At 38.5% G+C, this 26,455-nt stretch overlaps 1 non-coding gene across 1 annotated transcript; it reads left to right on the forward strand.

Annotated features, from left to right (window-relative positions):
* Window positions 1-21,816: 21,816 nt before the first annotated feature.
* On the forward strand, window positions 21,817-21,922 carry LOC122025966. Its single transcript, XR_006123961.1, has one exon. It is a non-coding gene; the product is annotated as a small nucleolar RNA R71 (small nucleolar RNA).
* Window positions 21,923-26,455: the final 4,533 nt, after the last annotated feature.

Here is a 26,455-nt window from a genome sequence, read left to right on the forward strand (position 1 = left end):
GCGTGCCAAACGGTTGAAGCGTTTTACCGCTTCGTTCACTGATAGATCACCTTGCTGAAATTCGGTGAACTCGTCATAGTGCCAGTTCGTCACTTGCGTATGGAAGAACTATGTCTCGAAGTTCGTCCAGTTCATCAGATTAATCTGTCTCTTTGCTTTCACTCTTTCCCACCACATCCTTGCGTCTACGGAAAAACAGAATGATACACACTTGATCTTTTCCGCTACGGGCCAGTCTAGTAATTCCACTATGTTTTCCACTGTCTTGAACCAGGCCTGGGCATCCCATGGCTCGCAAGTACCCGAGAAGTTCTCCGGCTTTAGACTCAGCCACTGTATTAAGTAGGTCTCCTGTCGAACCACTGGGGTGGGGGCTACCAGTGGTATTGGTGCAACGACTGGGATGACGGGCGCTGCATTCTGATTTACTGGCGGGGTGGCAGGATTTTCTTGCTGACCCATCAAGGTCGTGATCAGCTGCTGTTGCTCCGTGATCTGACGCTGGAGGTCGGTAACTATCTGAGTCTGATCTGGTGGAGTAGCTGCCTCGTCTGTTCGGGTAGTACGTCTTCTAGCCATGCTTATCTCCATTACATGACAATAAATTATCGTTATTTCTATCCAGGCTAAAATAAGATCGTTATTATTCCTATCCTACCATCATGCATACCTAAACTAGGATTCTGACTTAACATCATAAAAACAAAATAAGAAATCATGCATAATATTAAAGCATCATAGAAGAATTAATTTTAAGCATATAGATTCTTACTTGGAGCGGCAGGATGGAGGCTTGACATGTGTGTAGTGAAAAGGCTAACTTGGCTCTGATACCAAACTGTAACGCCTCGCCCCTTCCTGCTTAAGCTGACGTGGTTACTTATCTATTCTTCCTAAAACAGCGGAAGTCTTATCTATAGCATATATATATATATTTTCTTTAAACCTTTCTTTTATTTTTTTTTAACACATCATCATCAACTACCTATCATATGAGTCACATAACATGCTTAACAAACTTAAACCATAATACTAAAGAGCATGATGAAGTGTCATAGAGTTGTAAAGGAAACAACATGAACATAGTTCTTATTAATTAAAAGCAGGTTTTCCTCTTTAGCCAAGTCACTACTACACACGTCCTTCTTGCGCCCGCCTGCTGCTCCCTTAGTACATCCATTCTTTGCCCTTATCTGTGGTACAAGGAAAGTAAGCTGTGAGCACTCAAGGCTCAGTAAGATCCTTTCCTACTCACAAAAACCATATAGCATAAATAAAGCTTCAATGTATAAAGCGTAAAGACAACTCATCATATCATGTATAGAAGCATCATATCATAACATAATCATATGGTATCATGGCATATCCTCATAAAGTCATAAAGTGCATTCTATCATAACATGATCATGATCATAACATATCAAAACATAATCATAAGGTTCATCCTATCATAACATAACATAATCATAGGCATCATGGTATATCGTAACATAATCATAATGTGTTATGCAAGATGATTTTCAAAAACATGATTCATGCAATAGTATATGCAACATGTCCTTTGAAAACTTATTACATACATACTTAAACATAATCATAACATAGTTAGGGCCCCGGCTTGTACCACATACATAAATGCGCGCGTCCTATGTAGGTCCAAGGTAGCAAGCCTTGAACCCTACAAGGCATACATACTAGGCCCGTTTCTTAGTCCATCGACCTAGGGGCACTTAGGAGCCCATCCCTAACGAGGCCCGTTTCTTAGTCCATCGACCCCGGGGCGCTTATGGAGCCCACCCTTGGTACAAGCCATATAAAGTAAAGTAGCATGTCATACATATCATGGTTCTTATCATTTCTTGCATATCGTATTTCTTATCATATCATACCATATAGAATTTTGGGCACACAGCTCATCATAATGGTATGTAAAATTTGGGCACACAGCACATCATAAATACATGCATAGTTTGGGCACACAGCTCATCATAAATAACACATAGCATAGCATAAGAGTTTCCATCATGTATAGATCATAAGTGTGCATAATTAAACATAGAAGCATAGCAATCTCATAAGCATGGTATATAAGGTACATGGAAAACATAATTAGCTTTCAAACCCTAATATCTTATAATGACCGAAACCTATAAATTAGGTTTTAGGTAAAAACCTCCATACCAACATGTGAACCCTAAACAAGTATTATTCCATATACCATAAGAAAACATCATGAGCATGTTTAGGTAGAGTTCTAGGTTTCTTAAGCTTACAACTTATCATGGCCGAATCTTATCAAGCATACATTGGGTTAAAAATTATCCTTCAAGCTTGTGAACCCTAAACAACTTCCATAGCAACATTTCAAGGAAATAACATGAGCATAGTTAAGTTAGGTTCTAAGTTTCCTAGGCCCTTAAATATGATGTGGCCGAAACTTGTAGGACTTAAAACTAAAGTTCAAGTGTCCTAAAAGCATGAGAACCTTAAACAACTTTCATAACAAATATTTCAAGGAATAACATGAGCATAGTTGAGTTAGGTTCTAAGTTTCCTAAGCCCTTCATCATGAAGTGGCCGAAACTTGTAGGGCTTAAAACTAGGGTTCAAGTGTCCTAAAAGCATGAGAACCTTCAACAACTTTCATAGCAAATATTTCAAGGAATAACATGAGCATGGTTGAGTTAGATTCTAAATTTCCTAAGCCCTTGAACATGATGTGGCCGAATGTTATAGGACTTAAAACTAAGGTTCAAGTGTCCTAAAAGCATGAGAACCTTAAACAACTTTCATAGCAAATATTTCAAGGAATAACATGAGCATAGTTGAGTTAGGTTCTAAGTTTCCTAAGCCCTTGAACATGATGTGGCCGAATGTTATAGGACTTAAAACTAAGGTTCAAGTGTCCTAAAAGCATGAGAACCTTAAACAACTTTCATAGTAAACATTTCAAGGAATAACATGAGCATAGTTGGGTTAGGTTCTAAGTTTCCTAAGCCCTTGAACATGATGTGGCCGAATGTTATATGACTTAAAACTAAGGTTCAAGTGTCCGAAAAGCATGAGAACCTTAAACAACTTTCATAGCAAATATTTCAAGGAATAACATGAGCATAGTTGAGTTAGGTTCTAAGTTTCCTAAGCCCTTGAACATGATGTGGCCAAATGTTATAGGACTTAAAACTAAGGTTCAAGTGTCCTAAAAGCATGAGAACCTTAAACAACTTTCATAGTAAACATTTCAAGGAATAACATGAGCATAGTTGGGTAAGGTTCTAAGTTTCCTAAGCCCTTGAACATGATGTGGCCGAATGTTATAGAGCATGTAATTCAATTTCCATGCAACAGTAAACATAAGAACATTAAGTTTGTTTCATAACATTTCATCAAGGAGGTCATGAGCATCTTAGACTTGTTTTAAATTCTCCTAGGCTTCAAAAACTAAACATGGCCGAACCTTCATGGACATGAAATAGAATTCAACTTAACATACAATCATGGGCATATCATAATAGTTTCATAACTTATCTTAGGGAGATCATGGCATGCTTAGTTTTAAATTAAAGATCTCCTAGGCCCTTAGTTCTACCATGGCCGAATACTCATGAATCTAAGTTCTACCAAACATTTTAACATAGAGACATGAGATAAATCCTTAACATAAAATACATGTTACAAGAAAAATATCGAGCATATCAAATTTAGATCTTTTCATTCCCTAGGTCCTTCCTTTGGTTTTATCTTGGTTGGAATTCTTCATGATGTTTTCTTAGAATTTTATGTAACCGAATCTTCATAGAACAACAAGAGATATTGTACCACAGGTGAGGGGAACTTACATCCTTTCGCTTGTGGTTTTCCTTAGAGAGAAAAGTGTTCTAGGTGCCAAGGAAGGAGGAAGCTTCTTCTTCTTGTACCTCCTTTTGTTTCCTTTGCTTGGAAGGGCTAGAACTTGAAGGTTTCTTCTCGGAATTTAGCTTTCTTGGAGAAGAACTTAACTTAGCTATTGGAATGAGGAGAGGGAAGGGTTTCTTGGTTCGGTGAAGAATGAAGAAGGGAGAAGGAGGAAGAAGAACAAAAGAATTTAATCCCTTGTTTTTCTTATCTAAACCTATTTATCCCTTTGCCAAATGAAACATGTCTTAATTCATTCCCTCAACTCCTATTTTCCCCCACTCCTTTAATTCCCACGAAAATAGAGAGAGGGAGGGAAGTAGAAAATTCTTCTTTTGCTTGCTCCTTTTCTTAACCAAGAGGGAAAAGAAGGTAAGAAACTTGGTTTTCTCTTGCTCTTTTTGCTTAGTTTTCTTTTCTCCTTTAACTAAATGTTTCATTCCTTTCTATCCAAATATTTTTCCTTATCCTAGTGGTTATCATTCATCAATTTATCTCCATCATTTGTGGGAGGTTCAAGGTTCAATCCTTGACCTCACTTCTTCTTATTCTAAATTTTTATTTTCCCTTTTCTCTTATTCTTTTCATTTCTATGCTCTAAGGAAAAATAATATTCAAATAGATATCCTATAATTTCGTGGGTGTTACACATGGCCATGCCCAAATGAGTCAATATGAGATATTGAGCTCGCTTGATTATAGTGAGTCTACTTGGAGTTCAAGATTTAGATTGATTAGAGGATGACATGGTCTATGCCTCACATTGATCAATCTAGGTGTCAAGGATAGAAGAACACTTGTCATATATTGTGAAGAGTCACAATTAGTAGTCACAAGGTGATGTTGGATCTCAACATTCTTGTAACTTGGGTAGTAATGATGTGTTGCTAGATACCGCTCATTACTTATGCTTCTAAATGAGTTTAGGAGCATTGCCAACGTTACAAGAACCTATAGGGTCAAACACAAAGGGAAATTAGATGGAGATTAGGTTCATTTGATGAACCAAGAGGATTAGGTTCATGCGATGAACCAAGTTGGATTAAGAGTAATCAAAATTAAACTAATTGAGTTGGACTCGATTTGATTCATGTGTTCAATAGATCTAATTTAGATTATGTTTCATTGAATAAATTTAATCAATTAATAGAGATTCATTATATTAAATTGATTTGAATCAAATGGTTAGATTTGATCAACCATGGGAGAGAAGTGGTTAAGTTTGACATGACTTGAGAGGGAAGATGAAAGGTCAAGTTTAACTTGACCATTGCCACCTCATTTGTGAGTTGGCATTAAGTGGGCCAATGATGATGTTCCACATCATCAAGGTTGGCTTATGTGTGTGCCATATCATGAGGGAGATCAAGAGTTGTGACTCTTGATATCCCATGGAGGTTTAAAACCTCTCCTTGAAGTTGCCGGCCACTTAACTTATTGAGAGAGTTTCATTTTGTTTTGTAACTCCATCTTCTTCCTCCTTGCTTTATTCTTCTCTCCCTCTCCTCCACCTTTGCAAAAACCTTCAAGGGTGCTAGCACACTCTAAGATTTCTTCTCCACCAAATCGTTCGTGTGGATACACATAGAGGGGTGTTCACTTGACACCCTTGAGATCCGGCATCTTCTTGGACGAGCGGGATAAGCGAAGGGCTTCGCTACAAAGGTATATCTTTCTTCCATGTAGATCTAAGGTAGATCTAGGATTAGAAAAACTTGTACATAAAATTAAAAAAATTTTATCTTTGCACGGATCCGGTGGCATGGGATTTCGGGGTTTCCTCAACGCAAAAGCGGTTTTTACGGCTCGAAAATCCCAATAGTGGTATTAGAGCCACGTGCGAAGCGTGTACGAATTTTATTTTTGTTTTTATGAAAAACATTCAGATCTGTAAGTTTCTGTATATTTACAATTTTTATAGATTTTTTGGGTATTTTTCTGGTATAGGCGAAGCAACAAGTGTTTGGACACTTGTAGGCTTCGACTACCGAGAAAACCTTTCCGAAACGACAAGGTTTCGCCCAAATCATTTTGGGACAGCGGCTTAAGGTGATGTAAGATCGTCGTAGGACACTCGTGATATTCATTTCATGAGAAGGGGTGCTGCCCCTAACCCCGCAAGAGGTATTGTCCCGCGATCGCGCTCGAAAATCGCTAAACGGGACCACTGAAAAATTTTGACTCATAAAATTGTAAAAATAGTAGTAAAAAATTACAGAAATTTATGAAAAATACATAATTTAGTATTATGTATAATTTTGTGATGGTCATGGCCCAAAACCCCAATTAGATTGAAAAATTGTGTTGTAATTCATAATATGGCCTGCGTGCCATTTTGTGTGTTTGTGCATGTTGTATATGATCGTAACCTGCGCGTCGTGCCTTCCTTTATTTTATATTCCTATTATAAATAGTTTAGACTCGAATGTAACTCGAGTTTCAAATTTGTAATGTACAAAAATTGAAGCAGTGGAAGGTCCACTCGAGGAGTTACAAGGAGGGTGCGAGCAACACATGGCGGTCAAAGGGAGGAGCTTGGAGAAGCTGTTGACCCTAGGTTGACCATCCGATCTTCTCATTGGCTTGAGAAGATCGTAGTAGGGCCATGACCTAACAAAATTTAATTAATTGCTTATGTGTGTATGTGATGCATGCTAGTGTAGAGTAATTAATTAGTGCTTTAACGATTAGATTAGATCTAAATCGCGTATATGATGCACCACGATTAGATTAGATCTAAATCGTGTATATGATACACATCAATAATTAGATTCGATCTTAATCGCGACAACTCAAAATGCCTACCATGCCGTGATACCCATCACTACCTCAATCACATGTTGTTGAATCTGCCAAAGCAGAGCAACGCATATTGTCTTGGTAGGGTGCGGAGGGACAATCTTGGTCCCACCTATCAACGCATGGGTGAGTACAAACTCAATCAGATTGAGTAAAACTAGTTAAACTCAATTAGATCGGGTTTAACTATAAGCATTTTCCAATGGTTGGTAGATAGGTCAAAATCACATTTATATTAATTCTTAGGCGATTTAGCCAAAGCTAACTCAAGTTTTAATATATATGCGGATCTTGATCCTATAAACAAGAGTTGCATAGAGATGTAATTGGTAATTAGTTACCTACCGATCATACTAATTCTTGGGCGATTTAGCCAAAGCTAACTCAAGGCTTAGTAAGATGTGGATCTTGTCCCGCAAGAATTATAGCTAGTTGGCTAGAATCTAGTAGGTGTGGTTTGACCACATCCATGACTTGATTCTACAAAAGTTCTATAATTCAGTGGGAGCATCATTTAGTTAAAGGCCTAATTAAATGATTAGTGGAATACGATATTTATTTTCTATATTTTCTGTTGTAGATTACCATGACGTCAAACACGAACACCTTCTCCCTGCGTTCTATCCTTGATAAGGACAAGCTCAATGGAGCTAACTTCCTGGACTGGTCCAGGAACCTGAGAATTGCTCTCACACAGGAAAGGAAACTGTACGTCCTGGAGTCGCCCATTCCCGAGGCACCTCCTGCCACTGCCACGCGAGCTAACCGTGATGCTTATAAGAAGCATCAAGATGACGCATTAGATGTGTCCTGTCTTATGCTCGCGACCATGAACTTTGAGCTTTAGAAGCAATACGAGTTGATGGGTGCTTATGATATGGTTGAACATCTTCGTCAACTATATCAAGGACAAGCTAGGCACGAGAGATTGGAGATCTCTAAGGCACTATTTCAGTGCAAGATGCAAGACGGGACACCCATAGGTCCATATGTACTCAAGATGATTGGGTACATAGAAAACCTACAGAGGTTGGGATTCCCCCTTGGCCAAGAGCTGGCCATTGATTTGGTCATGCAATCCTTGCCAGAGAGCTACAGTCAATTCATCATGAACTACAACATGAATGAAATTGACAAGTCACTGCCTGAGCTTCTGAGTATGTTGAGAACTGCTGAGATCAACCTTAAGAAGGTTAAGCCTAACTGCATTTTGATGGTACAAAGGCACAAAGGCAAGGGCAAGCCTAAAGGTAAGGGAAAGTCCCAAGCCAAGGGCAAAGGCAAGGCACTGAAACCCAAAGGAGGGGTCGCCAAGGATGCTACCTGCTTCCACTGCGGTCAGACCGGGCACTGGAAGAGGAACTATAAAGTCTACCTGGAAGGTCTTAAGAAGAAGAGAAGTGAGACTTCTAATTTAGGTATATATGTTATAGAAGTTAATCTCTCTATTTCTTCATCATGGGTATTAGATACCGGATGTGCTTCTCACATTTGTACTAATGTACAGGCGTTGAGAAATAGCAGGGCATTGACGAAGGGCAAGGTGGACCTACGAGTAGGCAATGGAGCACGAGTTGCTGCTGTTGCTGTAGGGACTTACTATCTATCTCTGCCCTCTGGGATTGTACTAGAACTAGATGAATTCTGTTATGTGCCTGCTCTTACTAAGAACATAATTTCAGTTTCTTGTTTGGACAAGAAAGGTTTTTCATTTATAATAAAGAACAAATGTTGTTCAGTTTATTTAAATGATATGTTCTATTGTAGTGCACCTCTGATTAACGGACTCTATATTCTAGACTTAGAGAACCCCATCTATAACATAAATACCAAAAGGTTCAAATCAAATGAAATGAACCAAACCTATCTCTGGTACTGTCGCTTAGGTCATATAAATGACAAACGCTTATCTCATCTCCATAAAGATGGTTTGCTGGACTCATTTGATTTTGAATCATATGAGACATGTGAGTCATGCCTACTGGGCAAGATAACCAAGACTCCCTTTAGTGGACACAGCGAGAGAGCGACTGACTTGTTAGGACTTATACATAGTGATGTATGTGTACCTTTTAATGTCGCTGCTAGAGGTGATTATAGGTACTTCATTACATTTACTGATGACTTCAGTAGATATGGTTATGTGTATTTGATGACACATAAGTCAGAATCCTTTAAAAAGTTCAAAGAATTCAAGAATGAAGTACAAAACCAACTTGGCAAGAGTATTAAGATACTTCGATCAGATCGTGGTGGAGAATACCTTAGCCATGAATTTTGTGACTATCTAGATGAGTGTGGGATTCTATCCTAGCTCACTCCTCCTGGAACACCATAGTGGAATGGTGCATCCGAAAGGAGGAATCGTACCCTATTAGATATGGTACGGTCAATGATGAGTCACATAGATCTTCCTATATCTCTTTGGGGCTATGTTCTGGACACAGCAACCTTCATACTCAATCATGTTCCATCCAAGGCTGTGATAAAGACACCATATAGGATATGGACTGGGAGAGATGCCCAGGTGTCTTTTATGAGGATTTGGGGTTGTGAGGCTTACGTTCGACGTCAAGTCTCAGACAAATTGGGACCCAAATTTGATAAGTGCTATTTTATAGGATATCCCAAGGAAACGAAGGGATATTACTTCTACATTCCCAGTCAACACAAAGTAGTTGTGGCTAAGACTGGGGTTTTTCTAGAAAGGGACTTTGTTTCTAAAAAAACTAGTGGGAGTACGTTCAATCTTGAAGAAGTTCAAGATATGGACCATAGCACTGAAGCCTTGATGGAAGTTGAACTAGAACCACAAAGTGTTGTGGGTGATGAGATTGATCCACAAGGGGTTGAGAAACAACAACCAGTTCAAATAGACATACCTCTTCGCAGGTAAGATAGGGTACGTTGTCAGTCTGAGAAATACTCATTTCTCTTGTCTGACTATGATGACGCCATGCTCATTGAGAATGAGCCTACCTCTTATCAGGAAGCTGTGATGAGACCAGATTCTGAGAAATGGCTAGAGGCCATGCGATCCGAAATGGAATCCATGTACACCAACCATGTATGGACTTTGGTTGATCCACCTTAAGGGGTAAAATCCATTGAGTGTAAGTGGGTCTTTAAGAGAAAGACTGACATGGATGGACTTATTATATAAGGGTCGTCTGGTAGCTAAAGGTTTCAAGAAAATTCATGGTATTGACTATGATGAAACATTTTCTCCAGTAGCGATGTTTAAGTCCATTCGGATCATGCTTGCTATTACAGCATACCATGATTATGAGATCTAGCAGATGGATGTCAAAATCATGTTTCTGAATGGAAACCTGCTCGAGGATCTGTACATGACACAACCTGAGGGTTTTTTAGATCCACAGCATACTGACAGAGTATGCAAGCTGCATAAGTCCATTTATGGACTAAAGCAAGATTCTCGGAGCTGGAATCTTCAATTTGATGATGCAATCAAACAGTATGGTTTCATCAAGAATGAAGATGAACCTTGTGTCTACAAGAAGGTTGTAGGGAACACAGTTGTCTTCCTTGTATTATATGTGGATGACATACTACTCATTGGGAACGACATCCCTTTACTACAGTCTGTAAAGACTTGGCTAGGGAATTGTTACTCAATGAAGGACTTAGGTGAAGCAGCGTGCATTCTAGGCATAAAGATCTATAGAGATAGATCTAAGAGATTGCTTGGCCTAAGTCAGAGTACATATATTGACAAGATATTACTACGGTTTGCCATGCAGAATTCCAAGAAAGGATTTCTGCCAATGTAACATGGTGTGAGTCTTTCGAAGACTCAAAGTCCCTCTTCTAGAGAGGAGAGAGACCGCATGGATCATATACCTTATGCTTCAACCATAGGATCTATCATGTACGCCATGCTATGTACTCGTCCTGATGTCTCGTATGCTTTGAGCATGACGAGCAGATACCAGTCAGATCCAGGTGAAAGTCACTGGATAGCAGTTAGGAATATTCTTAAGTACTTGAGAAAGACTAAAGAATATTTCTTGATATATGGAGGCAATGACGAGCTAGTTGTAAAGGGTTACAGTGATGTCAGCTTCCAAACTGACCAGGATGATTATAGATCGTAGTCTGGGTTCGTGTTTTGCATAAATGGTGGTGCTGTGAGCTGAAAGAGTTTGAAGCAAGACACAGTTGCGGATTCTACAACAGAGGTCGAGTATATTGCTGCATCAAAAGCAGCAAAGGAGGCAGTTTAGATCCGTAAGTTCATTACTGAGCTTGGGGTGGTTCCTAATATAGTTGATCTGATAGAGCTCTATTGTGACAAAAATGGAGCAATTGCGCAGGCTAAGGAACCTCGCTCACACCAGCGAACCAAACACATACTACGGCTCTTCCATCTCATTCAAGAGATCATCAATAGAGGAGATGTGAAGATTTGCAGAGTACCCACAGAAGCTAACATCACAGATCCCTTGACCAAGACTTTGGCACAGAGAAAGCATGATGGTCACACTAGGTCATTGGGCCTTAGAGCCTACACTGATTTACACTAGTGCTAGTGGGAGATTGTTAGTTAGAGCCCTAGAGCCAATCATATGATGATTGTTGTATAGACTCGTTGTATCATATTCCTATGTATATAAAGGCATTTCTTTTTGGTTATTATACTTACTTGTATTGGTGCCAAATAACTAAGTATAATAATGTCCTTGAGTAGAAGGTTCTTATCTATATCATCGATTGGTTGAATCGATAGTGAGATGATATAGAGAACACTACTCTTAATCATTCCTAGTCAAGAATTAACATTCAGGGACAATGTTAATACGACGAGCCTAGCATGTAGGTCAACTCGATGGCTTCATCTCACAAGTTATGGATATAGAGATATCAAGTTGACACATGGGTATGCATTGGAGAATGCATACTGAATGACCCACCAAGAGAAAGTATCATGAATCATTATATGAGTGTCATATACTTTCTCATGTGGCTATTAGTATGACTATTAGTCCTTGGACCTGAAGTCACCATGGTTCCCTACATAAGGAGTTGCATACTTTGGCTTCGTCAAACGTCACCCGTAACTGGGTGGACTATAAAGGTGATTACTAGGTATGTAACAAATTATTTGGAGGGATGTCAGCAATGTAGATGAGATCTATCCCTCCTATATAACGGGAGTGACATCGTTATTCTTGATAGAGTGAGACCACTAAGTGCATGGTCATGCCCAAATGAGTCAATATGAGATATTGAGCTCATTTGATTATAGTGAGTATACTTGGAATTCAAGATTTAGATTGATTAGAGGATGACACGGTCTATGCCTCACATTGATCAATCTAGGTGTCAAGAATAGAAGGACACTTGCCATATATTGTGAAGAGTCACAATTAGTAGTCACAAGGTGATGTTTGATCTCAACATTCTTGTAACTTGGGTAGTAATGATGTGTTGCTAGATACCGCTCATTACTTATGTTTCTAAATGGGTTTAGGAGCATTGCCAACGTTACAAGAACCTATAGGGTCACACACAAAGGGAAATTAGATGGAGATTAGGTTCATTTGATGAACCAAGAGGATTAGGTTCATGCGATGAACCAAGTTGGATTAAGAGTAATCCAAATTAAACTAATTGAGTTGGACTCGATTTGATTCATGTGTTCAATGGATCTAATTTAGATTATGTTTCATTGAAACAATTTAATCAATGAATAGAGATTCATTATATTAAATTGATTTGAATCAAATGGTTAGATTTGATCAACCATGGGAGAGAAGTGGTTAAGTTTGACTTGACTTGAGAGGGAAGATGAAAGGTCAAGTTTAACTTGACCATTGCCACCTCATTTGTGAGTTGGCATTAAGTGGGCCAATGATGATGTTCCACATCATCAAGGTTGGCTTATGTGTGTGCCACATCATGAGGGAGATCAAGAGTTGTGACTCTTGATATCCTATGGAGGTTTAAAACCTCTCCTTGAAGTGGCCGACCACTTAACTTATTGAGAGAGTTTCATTTTGTTTTGTAACTCCATCTTCTTCCTCCTTTCTCTATTCTTCTCTCCCTCTCCTCCACCTTGGCCGAAACCTTCAAGGGTGCTAGCACACTCTAAGGTTTCTTCTCCACCTAATCGTTCGTGTGGATACACATAGAGGGGTGTTCACTTGACACCCTTGAGATCCGGCATCTTCATGGACGAGAGGGTTAAGCGAAGGGCTTCGCTACAAAGGTATATATTTCTTCCATGTAGACTTAAGGTAGATCTAGGATTAGAGAAACTTGTACATGAAATTACAAGATTTTTATCCTCGCACAGATCCGATGGTATGGGATTTCGGGGTTTCCGCAACATAAAAGCGGTTTTTGCGGCTCGAAAATCCCATCATGAATGCCCACTAATTAAACGAGTTACTAACAACTCACTTAATTAATATCGAGCTCCAAGAGTAGTACACTCAACTTTATTGTCCTGCCGGACTAGGTCCACCTGCAGAGTTTACATGACAATCCTTATGAACTCCTGAAGGGGACATCATCAACCTAGATTACTAGGACACTGTTTCATTCTATAATCAACAACACACCATATAAATAATATCATTTCCCAACTTATCAGGCCTATTGATTTATTGAACTAAATCACACCCTTTGATAAATTAAAGAAATAAATGTTAAATATACGTGCTTGTTATTATATCATGATTAAGAGTACGCACTTCCATAATAACAGAGGTTTTGTTATTTTATTTAGTTAGTATAAAAAGAAACTACATCAAATGGTCCTGCTCAATACACTCATAGTGTATTAGTGTATTATTATAGTCAAGATAAACTAATATCAAATTACACTACAACCACTTCAATGGTTTATCCATTCCACCTTAGTTGTGAGCTACTATTTATAATTTATAAGGATCTGATAACATGATCTTCTGTGTGTCTCCTCACACCATGTTATCTATAATATAAATTAAATGGACAACTACACTTAGCATAAATATAGACATTTGACCAATGTGATTCTTATTTCTAAATAAATATTTATATAAAATGCTAGGCTTTTAGTATAAAAAAAGTAGTGCATAATTTTACCGAAACCGAATCACACAGAACCAGAAAAATTACTCTGATACCACTTGAAGGCGCTGGAATTCCGTTCTGTTTAAATTTTCTTGTACAAAAATTGTACAAGTATAGAACTATTCCTAGCAACCCGCATGTTGAATTCTGACATGTGTTTAATCAATCAAGCAAGTTCTTGAATGATCAAAGCACACCTTGATCAAAGTACAAGATCGCTGGCCTCTTGTGTTGGTATTCAAAAAAACGATACAAAGAAAACTAACTAATTACATAGCGAAATTAAAGAACTAGTTGTATCTTTCTTCGTAGATAAAGACCTCTTGATCTTCTACTGTATTCCTCTCCTCTTCTTGGACATTATGTGGACGATGATCTACCAAGACAAAACCACCCTTCTTCTCTTCTCTTCCAGACCCGCCAGCCACAAAAGAAGGATGGGGCACCTTCTAATCTTCTTCCTTCTCTTCCTCTTCTTCAAGACGCCTCCCACTAAGGGAGAATGGGCCGCCGGCCACCAAGGAGGAGGGGGTGCCGGCCACCAAGCAAGGAGGAGAGGGGGCACCTACCACCAAGCAAGGAGGAGGGGAGGCGCGCCGGCCCTAGCAAGGGAAGAGGGGTGCCGACCACAAGGAGAGAATAGGACTGTGAAAATTAGAAAATTAGGTTTTTGGGGGCACCACCTAATCCTTTTATAACCTTTGTCGTAGGTTACAAAGAAAGAAAAATAACAGAATTCTGTTTAGAAAAAATCTTCCTTTCTATAACCTTGCCACCGACCCTAGGAGGATGGAGAAAACCAAACCAAACCATGTTAAACCAAACCAAGTTAAACCAAACTAAATTATGGATGGGTGGATGCGAGGCTTTATATAGACGCTACAACAAGGACCTAGAGAAGGAATTGGTTTAGGCCTCCTAATGGGCTTGGGCTTCCTGTGTTCGGCCCTATCACCCAACCCAAAGTCCATCAATAATAACTCATACCACTAAAGGATTATTATTGAACTACCGCACCAATCCCATATTACAATATGGGCTCCATCTTATCATGAGTGCATTAATCTCCTTGTGTTTAAGATATCGTATGTCCGTTAATTAAATGAGTTACTGACAACTCAATTAATTAACATCTAATTACAAGAGTAGTACCACTCAACTTTATTATCATGTCAGACTAAGTCTACCAGCAGAGTTTACATGATAATCCTTATGAGCTCCTCAAGGGGACATTATCAGCCTAAATAATTAGAACACAGATTCTTCATAATCAACAGCACACTATATAAACAGTACTATCTCCCAACTCATCGGGCCTATTGATTTAACGAATAAATATCACCCATTGATAAGTTAAAGAAATAAATACTAAGTATATGTACTTGTTATTATATAGATATTAAGAGGACGTACATCCATAATAACAGAGGTTCTATTTTTTTATGTAGTCAGTATAAATCGAACAACCTCAGATGGTCCTGCTCTATACACACTTAGTGTACTAGTGTAATTTTATAGTTAAGATAGACTAATACCAAATTATACTATAACTGTTCAAATGGTTTGTCCCAATCCATCTTGGTTGTGAGCTACTATTTTTAATTTATAACGAACCGATAACATGATCTTCTGTGTGTCACCACTCACCATGTTATCTACAATATAAATTAAAGGATAACTATATTGACATATATATAAATATAAAATATAAATATTTGACCAAAATGATTCTCATTTCAAAATATTTAAAACAGATGTTCATACAAAAGCTAGGCTTATAGTACACATCCCAACATCTCTGTGCTCAGTGCAATAGTTTCAACTCACAATAACTATTTTTTTATATCCCTTATTCATTCATTTTTTCATCATCATTTTTTTTCTAAGTGATTGCAAGATGCAACACTTGAATACAAATGCACATAAATGTAAATGTACGGATATTTTGATTTTTTCAAATGAGCTGACATGATTCGAGCCCCATCCAGTAACCAAAATGTAGTTTTAGGAATCACCATAGTGTAACGACCCACCTTCTGGGTACTGGATGTAAGGTCGGTCGCTACAATTACTGCTGTCTATATGCTGTGCGGAAAGCTGGGCTAATTAAAATTTTGCTAATCTAAGTGCTGGGAAAGCTGAAACTGAATGTTTTACATGTACCTAATAATTGTACACATGCTAGAGAAGGTATTTACCACTAATACCGGACTTCTGATCGGTCCACGGACCGGTCCACTGACACTGGCACGGGGAAGAACCTTTGGATCGGTCGACTGACCGATCCATGATTCACTAGAGTTTCTGTACGCACCTGGATCGGTCTGCCGACCGATCCAGGACCTCACTGATCGGTCGGACTGACCGATCCAGTGGCTCACTGATCGGTCAGCTGACCGATCAGTGGTGTGCTGTTCACGATCCCATTATCGGGATTCTTTCTGTTCGCGGCTGGATCGTTCTGTTAGGACTGCCGAAACCAGCTCCCTGATCGGTCTACCGACCGATCCGAGACCCCCTGTTCGATCTGCTGACCGATCAGGGGTTTCTGATTTCGTATCAGAAACTCTGATATCAGCACTGATACGTGCCAAGATCATTATACAACACTATAAAAACTAAATGAACGTTCTACTAGATAATGGCTAACATACTAAACATGATGTGAGATATGATTCTTCACTTCATGACAAGTAACCACGCTAAGTGCAGGAAAACAACTAACAATGTTCTGATAGTTAACTCTCTAAAGTTGTAAGACAGTAAAATTGCTAAATATTCCAAAACATAAGATAATTTGCTAGATCCCTAAGATCTTTATTCCAAGTTCCTTCCACACACATCTTGATCTGCATTGCCCTCCAGCCTCCCCTAGTCCACTTTTCTTTTACCTGTATCTGCAGTATAAGAAAAGTAGCATCTGTAAGCTAAAAGCTTAGTAAGAAACCATCTACCTCACAAAAACATGCATACGATGCAGATATGGTGTTTAAAACATGCTATTTGAAATATACTGACTAGGTTAACATGGCATGGCATGTGATCATACAAGCATAGCAATCAAGAACTGAACATAAGCTATCATAATGTATCAACAAGGAAGAGCTAAACTGAAGCTGGTACTGAAACTAAGCTGATCTCACATAACTGATTGTGAATTTGAAAAGCTATACATATAATAAGTGAAAATACTAAACATGCTGCTGAGGGGCCCTAGCAACTGTACTTGCTGTGCGCGCATCCCTATCTAAACCCGGGATTGCAAGTTCCGAATCTAGTAGGGTTTACTAGGTTAGCTAAACCTAGGGACGACTATGGGAGTCCAGCCTAGTGGATATCTAATCCAGTACAGTGTCACTGCTGAAAGTAAAATACTGAATGCTATAAATTTATTTTGCTGAATCTAGGTTATCTGAACCTAGAACTAGGTTGTCTGAACCTAGAGGCTACTGTGGGAGCCCACCCGTTGGACTGTAGTCCTACATAAGTTGAAATAAAACTAATTTGCTGTTTTAAATGCTCCTAGTGCATTTAATAAAATAATTAAACTGTCTATTACTGAGCTAGACCTTTAATCGAACACCTAGGATACTCTAACTCTTCTCCCTATTAGGGAGACCACCTTTAGGCACCCGACAACATCTAACCTCTTATCTGAAGAGGGAAAACGTGCCCGGCCCATCTAGAGGTGCTTAACTAAATCCCTAATCTGCGAAGATAGTTAAACACACCCTAGATATCAATAAAAATCTGCATACATCCTAACTAAAGCATGAAAACTCAAACGGAAGCTATTATACTGCAGGTGAGGGGTTTCTTACTTGGTGTGCTAGATTTCTTACAAATCTAATCGCTAGAAATTCCGGTGGAGACGACTTCTCGACGATTCGCTCGCGTCCACGTGCTCTACTCGCGGAGGGGAACGTCCTCGTGCTGAAATCGTCACCGGAAAGTGTCCTTGGGGCCCTAGGGAGAGAGCCCTAGGTCTTCTTGGTGTGGCGCCGAGAGACGGAGGAAGAGAAGAGAGGGGCGGCGTGCAAGGTCTCGGTGAAGAGGGAATTGCCGAACCAACACAACCAAATAAACCAAACCAACTTAAGTTCTTAATTTATATTAAGCGGATAACTAGGCCCAACTTAAATATAATTATAAATGTTTCCCTTCTCTTTCAGCACGACCCTGCTGGGTTCACCGGTTACTAAGGCTAACCAAAGGTTTAGCGGACCCGAGAGGTCCCGAGTTCGATTCCCGCTTAAGCCTTTTTATTCTTCTAATTATTTTTGCTACTTCCGCTACTCGGAAAATTCCGGAAAAATATCTAAAAATTCCAGAAAAATCATTGAATAATTCTAATGCAAGTTTGAGAATTTTCGGGCGTTACACATAGAAACACTAGTACTAATCAAGTTTTAAGATTCATGACTATTTTTAGAGTTATCTACCATCAAAACTAGGTATAGTGTATAGAAATCCTAAAACAAGACCAATACTTAAACTCTTACAATAAAAATATTGCTCACTTCATGCTATCATAGATAGAAAAAGATAGATCACTAAACACACTAGAACCATAAGTAACCAATAAATCACATAAAATCTAGAATAGATGAGCTAGTATTTTACATTAAGGAACAAGCAGTCATAATGTGATGAATGATGTAACTAGCAAAAAATTTTATTATGCAACAAGAAATGTGCAAAAACTAAGGAATATGACAAACACTAAACTAAACCCAAACATCCCCCAAGACTTAAACTTTTTATTGTCCCAATGAAAGCTAGAAATGAAATATGGAGGATATTTTGAAGTTGAAGAAGTTACCAAGTGATAAGCTCCAAATGATTGAGGCATTCAAATGCTTGAAGTTACTCCTCTATTTGATGCTCATATTCCTCCATAACTATGAATTCTATAAAAAGAAATTGACAAGAAAAATTAAGTAGAAGGATTAGAGTTATTAAGAATGAAGTAAAGAAACTAAAAAAAACTAAAAACATAAATGGAAATAAGATTGAACTTAGGTTGCCTCCCAAGAAGCGCTTGTTTAAGGTCATTAGCTCGACCACCTCATTGGATTTATCTAAATCTCGCTCTTGGAGGGGTAAGATATTTCAACACCCTCTTACCAAGGGCTCTTATTATGGAGGGAGCTTTCATCATAGGAGATATAAAGTGAAGTATCTCTCTCTCCATGTTCGTCTTCTTAGAAATTCTTTCAGGTGGTCGAAGATGGTTTAGAGTGAGCTTCTAATTTTCGGCCAAAGAGAAATCTACACATGAAAAAGAAAAACATACCTCCCACAAGCATGTTATATAAGATAGTACTAGAACCATATTAGAATTAACTGAGTATGTATCAAAAATTAAATCACATCCAACAGAATCAAAGACAAGTACCTCTATGAAGTTTTCTAAAAGATCACTAGTGATACTTACTTTGCTTTGCTGAGAAATACCTAAAAGTTCTAAATATGCGGATGTGGCTTCTTCAGAATTGAGTACTGGTCCTAGCTCTAGATCAGGTGGAATTGCAACTAAAGGTGGTGATTCTTGGGGCTCTGCCATATTTGCATAAGTCCCTACACATTGATCCACAACATGCTCAATTCTTGTGACTTCCATAGTCTCTAAGGGTTGTGTGGACAAAGGAGGTGATTCTTGAGATGCTTCTTCCACAACACAGCTCCCTACACTTCCTTCCATGTCAATAACCTCATCACATATTGTGAAGAACATTCCAACATCAAAATCTTCAGCAAGAGAATCAATTACGGGAGGATCAATAATTTCACTTATAATTTTAAGTGGATTTACCTCATCACATTCATCAACTGAAAATTTAATATCATTACAATGCCCTGTAAAACTAGGAGGTGGATCTGAAAACATGGTAACCACTGCATTAACATTATATGATAGATCGATTGAGAGTGATATAGGGGGGTGAATATCGCTTCTTTTTAAAACTCCTTTTTATCTTTTAAAATCAGAATTAAGCAGCGAAAAATAAGGAGAGAGACAAAAGCGTTTAATTCGTTCAGAGCCTAGCTCGACTCCTACTCGAAGGCCCGCGGTCCTTGACCGCACCGATGGGCAAACCACTATAACACTTCTTTCCGAAACCTTCGGAAAGAAGTGGATCGTACAGGTACAAAGTTGTAAGATAGTAACAATCTACTATCTTATAAAATTAAGTGCAGTAAAAATGAAATATATCGACAATAGAAATTTAAAGTCGAAGCTCAGTCGGATGGATAGCTTCGTAAGACTGATGAAAATTCGTTGCACAAGCAGCTTGCAGAGGGGAACCTTAATGGATCAGAAAGTGTTATTCTGCCTCAGACTTCGAGCCTCATTTTATAGGTGTACTGAAGGTTCGGTCGACCAATCCCACTATTCGATCGACCGAACCTGCTCCCTTCCTTCCTGGCTGGAGTCTGACGCGGGCTCGATCTTCTGTATTAACTGCGCTTTAATAGTTCGGTCGACCGAACAAGCTTTTTCCTTGTTCGTTGAAATCTACCGAGATCTTTATTTATTGCACCATTAATGCTGATTGGATCGGTCGACCGATCTCAAGGTTCGGTCGACCGATCAGCTTCTTTTTCCTTTCCTGCTGAACGGTGCTGATGAGCTGGCAGTGCTGAGTCATTAAGGTTCGGTCGACCGATCTTAGTGTTCGGTTGACCGATCATGCTTTGAATAGACTCTGGTTTGATCTGTTCTGTGCTTATTACTACTTTGAGTTGACCTGGTTCGATCGACCGATCATGTCTAACCTACAAAACAGTGTTAGCCAAAATAACCTGCAAAACAAAGATTAGCACAGTAATAAAATGCATGAGTAATATAAAGACAGTAGGACTGTCTTGATCTAAATTTGGAAACCTTCCCAGTTTCTTCAGTTGAATCAGCAACCTAAGGTTGTTCCCTTCGGGAACCCGACCTCACTGTCGCTCCTCCAGTTTGTTTACCTCAATCTACCTGCCAAATTTTGATCCTCCAGATATAGTTTGGACTTTCACTCAGCCTTGATCGGCTCCCCAGAACTTTTCTCTTGATCTTCGGTCCTCCAGACCTCTCGATCACACTGCCAAGCTTCGGGTCCCCTCGACCTTCTTGGACTTGCACCTGGGTTCCACGATCTGCTAAGATTTCTCTTGCCTAGCCTTCAACTAGGTCTTTCCCGGTTGAGTAAACATCCTGCACACTTAGTCAACTTCTTAGATCATAACAAGACTTAACTTGAACCTTTGACAACATCAAAACTTAGGTTTGATTCTGGTGCAACTTGCACCAACATTATAGTCCTCCTCTAAAGAGTCCTTATCTTTATACACATCAAGAAATCTACACTCAACCATATTAAAATCACAGAATTTAACAAAGTCTTTATCTTTGTTGACCCCCACTAGACTTTGTGGCAAAGGAGCCCTTAGTGGAGCTTTTGGGGAGGGTTGAGCTTGTGGGTGAGGTTCAACTTGCTTGTCTAGTGATGGTGTGATAAACCTTTGAGGGAAGGTAGTTGTGGCCTTTGGACACTTTCTGGAGTAACTAAACTGAGTTTTGTGGTCTTCCATTGTTCTTCTCCTCAATTCTATACAAGTCCTTCTCCATAAGTTCTTCATGATTCTTGCCACTTCTCAACTTAATACCATTACACTGTTCACTGGACCTTGTCTGTGTAGGAGGGAAGTCATACTTGAACCATTTTGAAACTATGCTATCAATCCTTGCATCCAACTATTTGAACCTTTCATTTTGTGACTTGTGATTTTCCAAAATCTTGGAAGGTTGAACTGTAATTTGTTTGACAGGCTCTTTTACTTTTATAGCTCACACTTTTGAAGTTCTCGGGGCAAATTCCATCCAACTTCTATCTGACCATTAATGGAGATTCAATGTTACTTAATCAATTAATGTATATGCTTCATCCACACTTTTGTTCATAAAAAAACCTCCAGCTGATCAATTCAATAAACACTTATCTGAGAAATAAATTCCCCTATAGAATATGTATAGAGTCAGTCATTTTTCCATGCCATGATGAGGGCACTGCCTTTGTAGACTCTTGAATCTGTCCTATGCTTCAAATAATGATTCTCCATCTGCCCGAGTGAAATTTATGATACAATTCCTCATGCAACCTGTTCTGCTTGGAGGGGAAATTGATTCAAAAATTACTGCTCCAATTGTTCCCAACTTGTAATACTTTGAGGACAGGGAGAATATAACCAAGTCCTTACTGTATCCTTAAGAATTAAAGGAAATGCCATCAATCGAACTGCATTCGTTGAGACTCCTTCACAGTTCACCATATCACAAAGCTCTAAGAAATTCTTCAAGGTGTAAGTATGGGTTTTCTGATATTTATCCTCCAAATTTGTGCCTTGTATCATGGTGATTAATTCTAGATCTAGTTGGAAACTTTTTACTTCAATATAAGGTTGCACAACAGGAGACATAAATCTTGCAGAAATGAGTGTAGGAAAATCTCTCAAAGCCTACTTGACATGTTAGTGCTCATGGATATCTAAAAAAATTGAGAGCAAAACCACAAAAACATAGAATTAAGAGGAAGAAAGAAAATGCAGGAACTAAGAAAAGGAAGAAACTAAACTTTAAACTATTAACAAAAATTAAAATACATAATTTAAAAACAAAAAGGAAAGTGCTTAATAAAAATAGGATAGAAAATGAAAAAAGAAAAAAGAAAAAAGAAAAAGAAAAATATCTAGAGTAACTCATATGTTAATCAACTAATGTTAATCGAAAATAGTCCCCGGCAATGGTGCCAAAAACTTGTTACGAACCGTAAGTGCAAAGTTTTGTCGTTAGTAATAAAAAGATATCGAACTCATAGGGATTGTTGGTTAAGCACTAGTTAACTTCACACAGTGAATTATCTTGACAAATGAATTGTTGGTTGAGAAAGTGAGTAAGCAAGAGAAAGGTTAAGGAGAAGGAGAGAAAAGAAATAAGAGAGTGAAGTTGGATTTGAGGATGGATAGATGGTAGGATTTCAGTTTCGTTATGATGCTAGTTAATGTCCCTATGTATTGTTTATCTACCTAAATCCATGCTTATATTCGTGTAGTGATTCTAACTAAAGTCTAGCACAACCCCACACAGATCGAACCGAAGAGTCTACCTAAGTCCTAACACCATTAAGTAAAAAAGCAACTCTAGAAAGTTCGATTAAATGGTTACCCTTTGTCACAGGGCCTCCTGATCATACGTTCCTAGAGTTATCCAATTTACTTCCTAATGGTATATTAATGCAATTAAGTAGAAGAGGTAACCTAGGAAGTCCGGTTAAAGGGTTGCCCTATGTCACAGGGCCCCCCGGTTATACGTTCATATATTACACAAGTCACTTCCTAACATTAATTTGGGAGAAGCCTCTAAACTCAAATTAGTTTCCTTATTGGGAATTGATCCCCGTTTCGAGGAAATGACGTAGATAGTAAGGGATATCTTCTGTCACAAGGTCCCATGTTCTTACAATCTAAGGCACTTCCTCTATATGGTGATCAAAACCCTACATCTACATGAATTGACCTTACATACATTTCGTTAAATACATACAAGGCATAATACACATAGAACATGATAACAAGAAATTCATTACATAGGAAAATGTCCAAATGCAAGGGAATTTACAACCAAAGACGAAAAAAGAAGTAAACTACATCTCAAAACATGGAGACAAAGAGAGTAGAAAGCTTATCCTTGAAGCGTAGTGTCCTTGAATATGTTCCCTTCCTCCGGAGGAGGACAGATCGGCTGAGATCGGTGAGGATGAAGCCTAGGGCTCCTCTAAGGGGGAGAACCCTTCTCCAAGATCGAAGATTCTGAAAAAGGGGAGAAAAACCCCTTTTATAGCTCTAGACGGGCCCCTTGCTCGAGCCTTGACACAACCGTGTGAATCCACACGGCCATGTGCTATCTTGGCTCTGGTCCGGTGGCACGGCTGTGTGGTTCACACGGCCAAAGTCTTCTTCTTCTCTGGAAATGTGACACGGTCGTGTGGTCCATATGGACAAAGTCTTATTCTTCTCTAGAACTTCCACATGGCCCGTGTGGATTGACACGGCCGTGTGGATTTCACACAACCCTTGCATGGCCCTTGGCATGGCTCTGCATAGCTATGTCTCATTTCAATATCTTTTAGACCATCAAGATGGGGTTTTCTCTAGTTAAAGTCTTCAGCAAAGTTGTAGATCTCGAAGTTATCTACATTTTATATAAAGAATAATCCATAACTCCAACTGAGTACAAAGTTATGGTCATTTTAGTTTAAATCTATAGTGCTAAAAATTTCACACGGCCGTGTGGATTGTACATGGTCTCCACACGACCTCCACACAACCTCCATACAACTAGAACATGGGAAAACTTGGTTTTCACATGCCCGTGTAAGTTCCATATGGCTCGAATACTTTGGAAGCTCTAGACTCCATTTAATATCTATTTTTCCTTCAAATCATGTCCTATCAATCAAAATAAGTAAAGTGTAGATCTCCAAACAAAAGTAGTAGAAATATGATATATAATGAAATTGGGTACAATTAACATAGATTATGCTCATGAAATATAAGTAGATGTTCATTAAAACATGCATAAAAGTGTATATAATCTACGAACATCAAATACCAACCAATTGATTTCGCTAGAGCGAGCACTGATCTAGGTGGAGCAAGTGAAAATCCAATAGATGAATATGAAGTTGAACAAAATCAACCACAAGAACAAACACAACTTAAAACAATAAGAGTCAACTCAGATCATCCAGCTGAATAAATCATAGATGACCCAGACCTAAGAGTTCAGACTAGATCATCTTTTAGAAACCTAAGCCAAATATCTCTAATTTCTAAAATCAAACCCAAAATAGTAGAAGAATCCCTACTCGATCTAGACTGGATCATAGCCATGCAGGAAGAACTTGTCCAATTTGAGAGAAATAAAGTCTGGGACTTAGTACCACAACCTGATAATAAAAGGTAATAGAAACAAATGGATATTTAGAAATAAACTAAGTGAAAGTGGGAAAATTGTTAGAAACAATGCTAGACTAGTAGCTAAAGGGTTTAGTCAAGTAAAGGGACTTAACTATGATGAAACATATGCTCCAGTGGCTAGACTTGAGTCTATTAGAATGCTATTGAGCTATACAGCTCATAAAGGTTTTAAGCTTTATCAAATGAATGTTAAATCTACCTTCTTAAATGGGGCTAATAAAGGAAGAGATTTATGAAGATCAGCTACCTGGGTTTGAAAGTATAGATCATCTTGACCATGTCTTTAAACTTAAGAAAGCCTTGTATGGTCTTAAAGAAGTACCTAGGGTCCGGTATGAAAAGTTGACCTCCTACCTAATCTCCAAAGGGTTCAACTAAGGCTAAATTGATCCAACTTTATTTGTAAAATCTGTCAAACAAGATATCATTATAGCCCAAGTATATGTTGATGACATAATCTTTAGTTCAACCAACTTAGAATTTTTATAAGAATTTATAACCTTAATGGAACAAGAATTTGAAATGAGCCTAGTAGGTAAATTAACTTATTTTTTAGGATTACAAATTAAACAAATTAATGAAGGAAATTATATTTACCAACAAAAATACATCAAAGAACTACTTAAAAAAATTGGAATGGAAAATACCAAATAAATAACAATGCCAATGGTAACTAACTCAACCTTAGATAGTGACCCAAATAAAAAACTCATAGACCTAAAATACTATAGCAGTGCCATAGGTAGTCTTTTATACTTAACTATAAGTTGACCTGATATCTTGTTTGTGTTGGGTTTTTCGGGCCGCGAAAACCGCTTTTTCGCGTTGCGGAAACCCCGAATCACCCTAGCCAACGGATCTGGTGCGAAGAGGATAGAACGAAAAATTTATGAGTACGAGTTTACAACTTAGATCTACTCCTAGACCTACATGAAGAAAGATTTATACCTTCGATGTGAAGCCCTTCGCAATCCCGCTTGTCCTCGGTTCGCCGGATCTCGAAAGTGTCAAAGTAGACACTTCTCTATGTGTATCCACACAAGCAAGAGATGGAGAAAAATCTCTAAGGATGTGCTAGAAACCTTAGAGATCAGTAGGGAGGAGAGGGAGAGCAAAAAGAAAACTCAAGAGGAAGAAGAAGATGGAGTTACAACCACTTTAATGAAAAAATCAATTTTCATTCCACCTAAAAGTGGCCGGCCACTTCAAGGCATGTAACCCCCATGGAATATCAAGAGTCAAGTCTCTTGATCTCCTCCATGAGATGGCATTTGGTCAAGTCAAACTTGACCAAATGAAGAAGCCTTGATGATGTGGCATTGGTCAAGTCAAAGTCAAGTCAAAACTTGACTCTTCATCTTCCTACTTAAGTCAAGTCAAACTCGACCACTTCTCTCCCTTGGTTGATCTAATCTAACCATTGGTTCAAGTCAATTTTAATTTAATGAATCTCTATTCATTGAATTAAATTAATTAAATGAGTCTAAGTCTAAATTAGACTCACTTAACACATGAACCAAATTGAGTCCAACTCAATTAGCCTATTTTGGATTACTCTTAATCCAATTTGGTTCATCATATGAATGTAATCATTTAGGTTCATCTAATGAACCTAATCTCCATCTAATTGCCCTTAGTGTGTGACCCTATAGGT

This window comes from Zingiber officinale, chromosome 9B (assembly GCF_018446385.1).
Source record: "Zingiber officinale cultivar Zhangliang chromosome 9B, Zo_v1.1, whole genome shotgun sequence".
In the NCBI taxonomy this organism is placed as follows: Eukaryota; Viridiplantae; Streptophyta; class Magnoliopsida; order Zingiberales; family Zingiberaceae; genus Zingiber; species Zingiber officinale.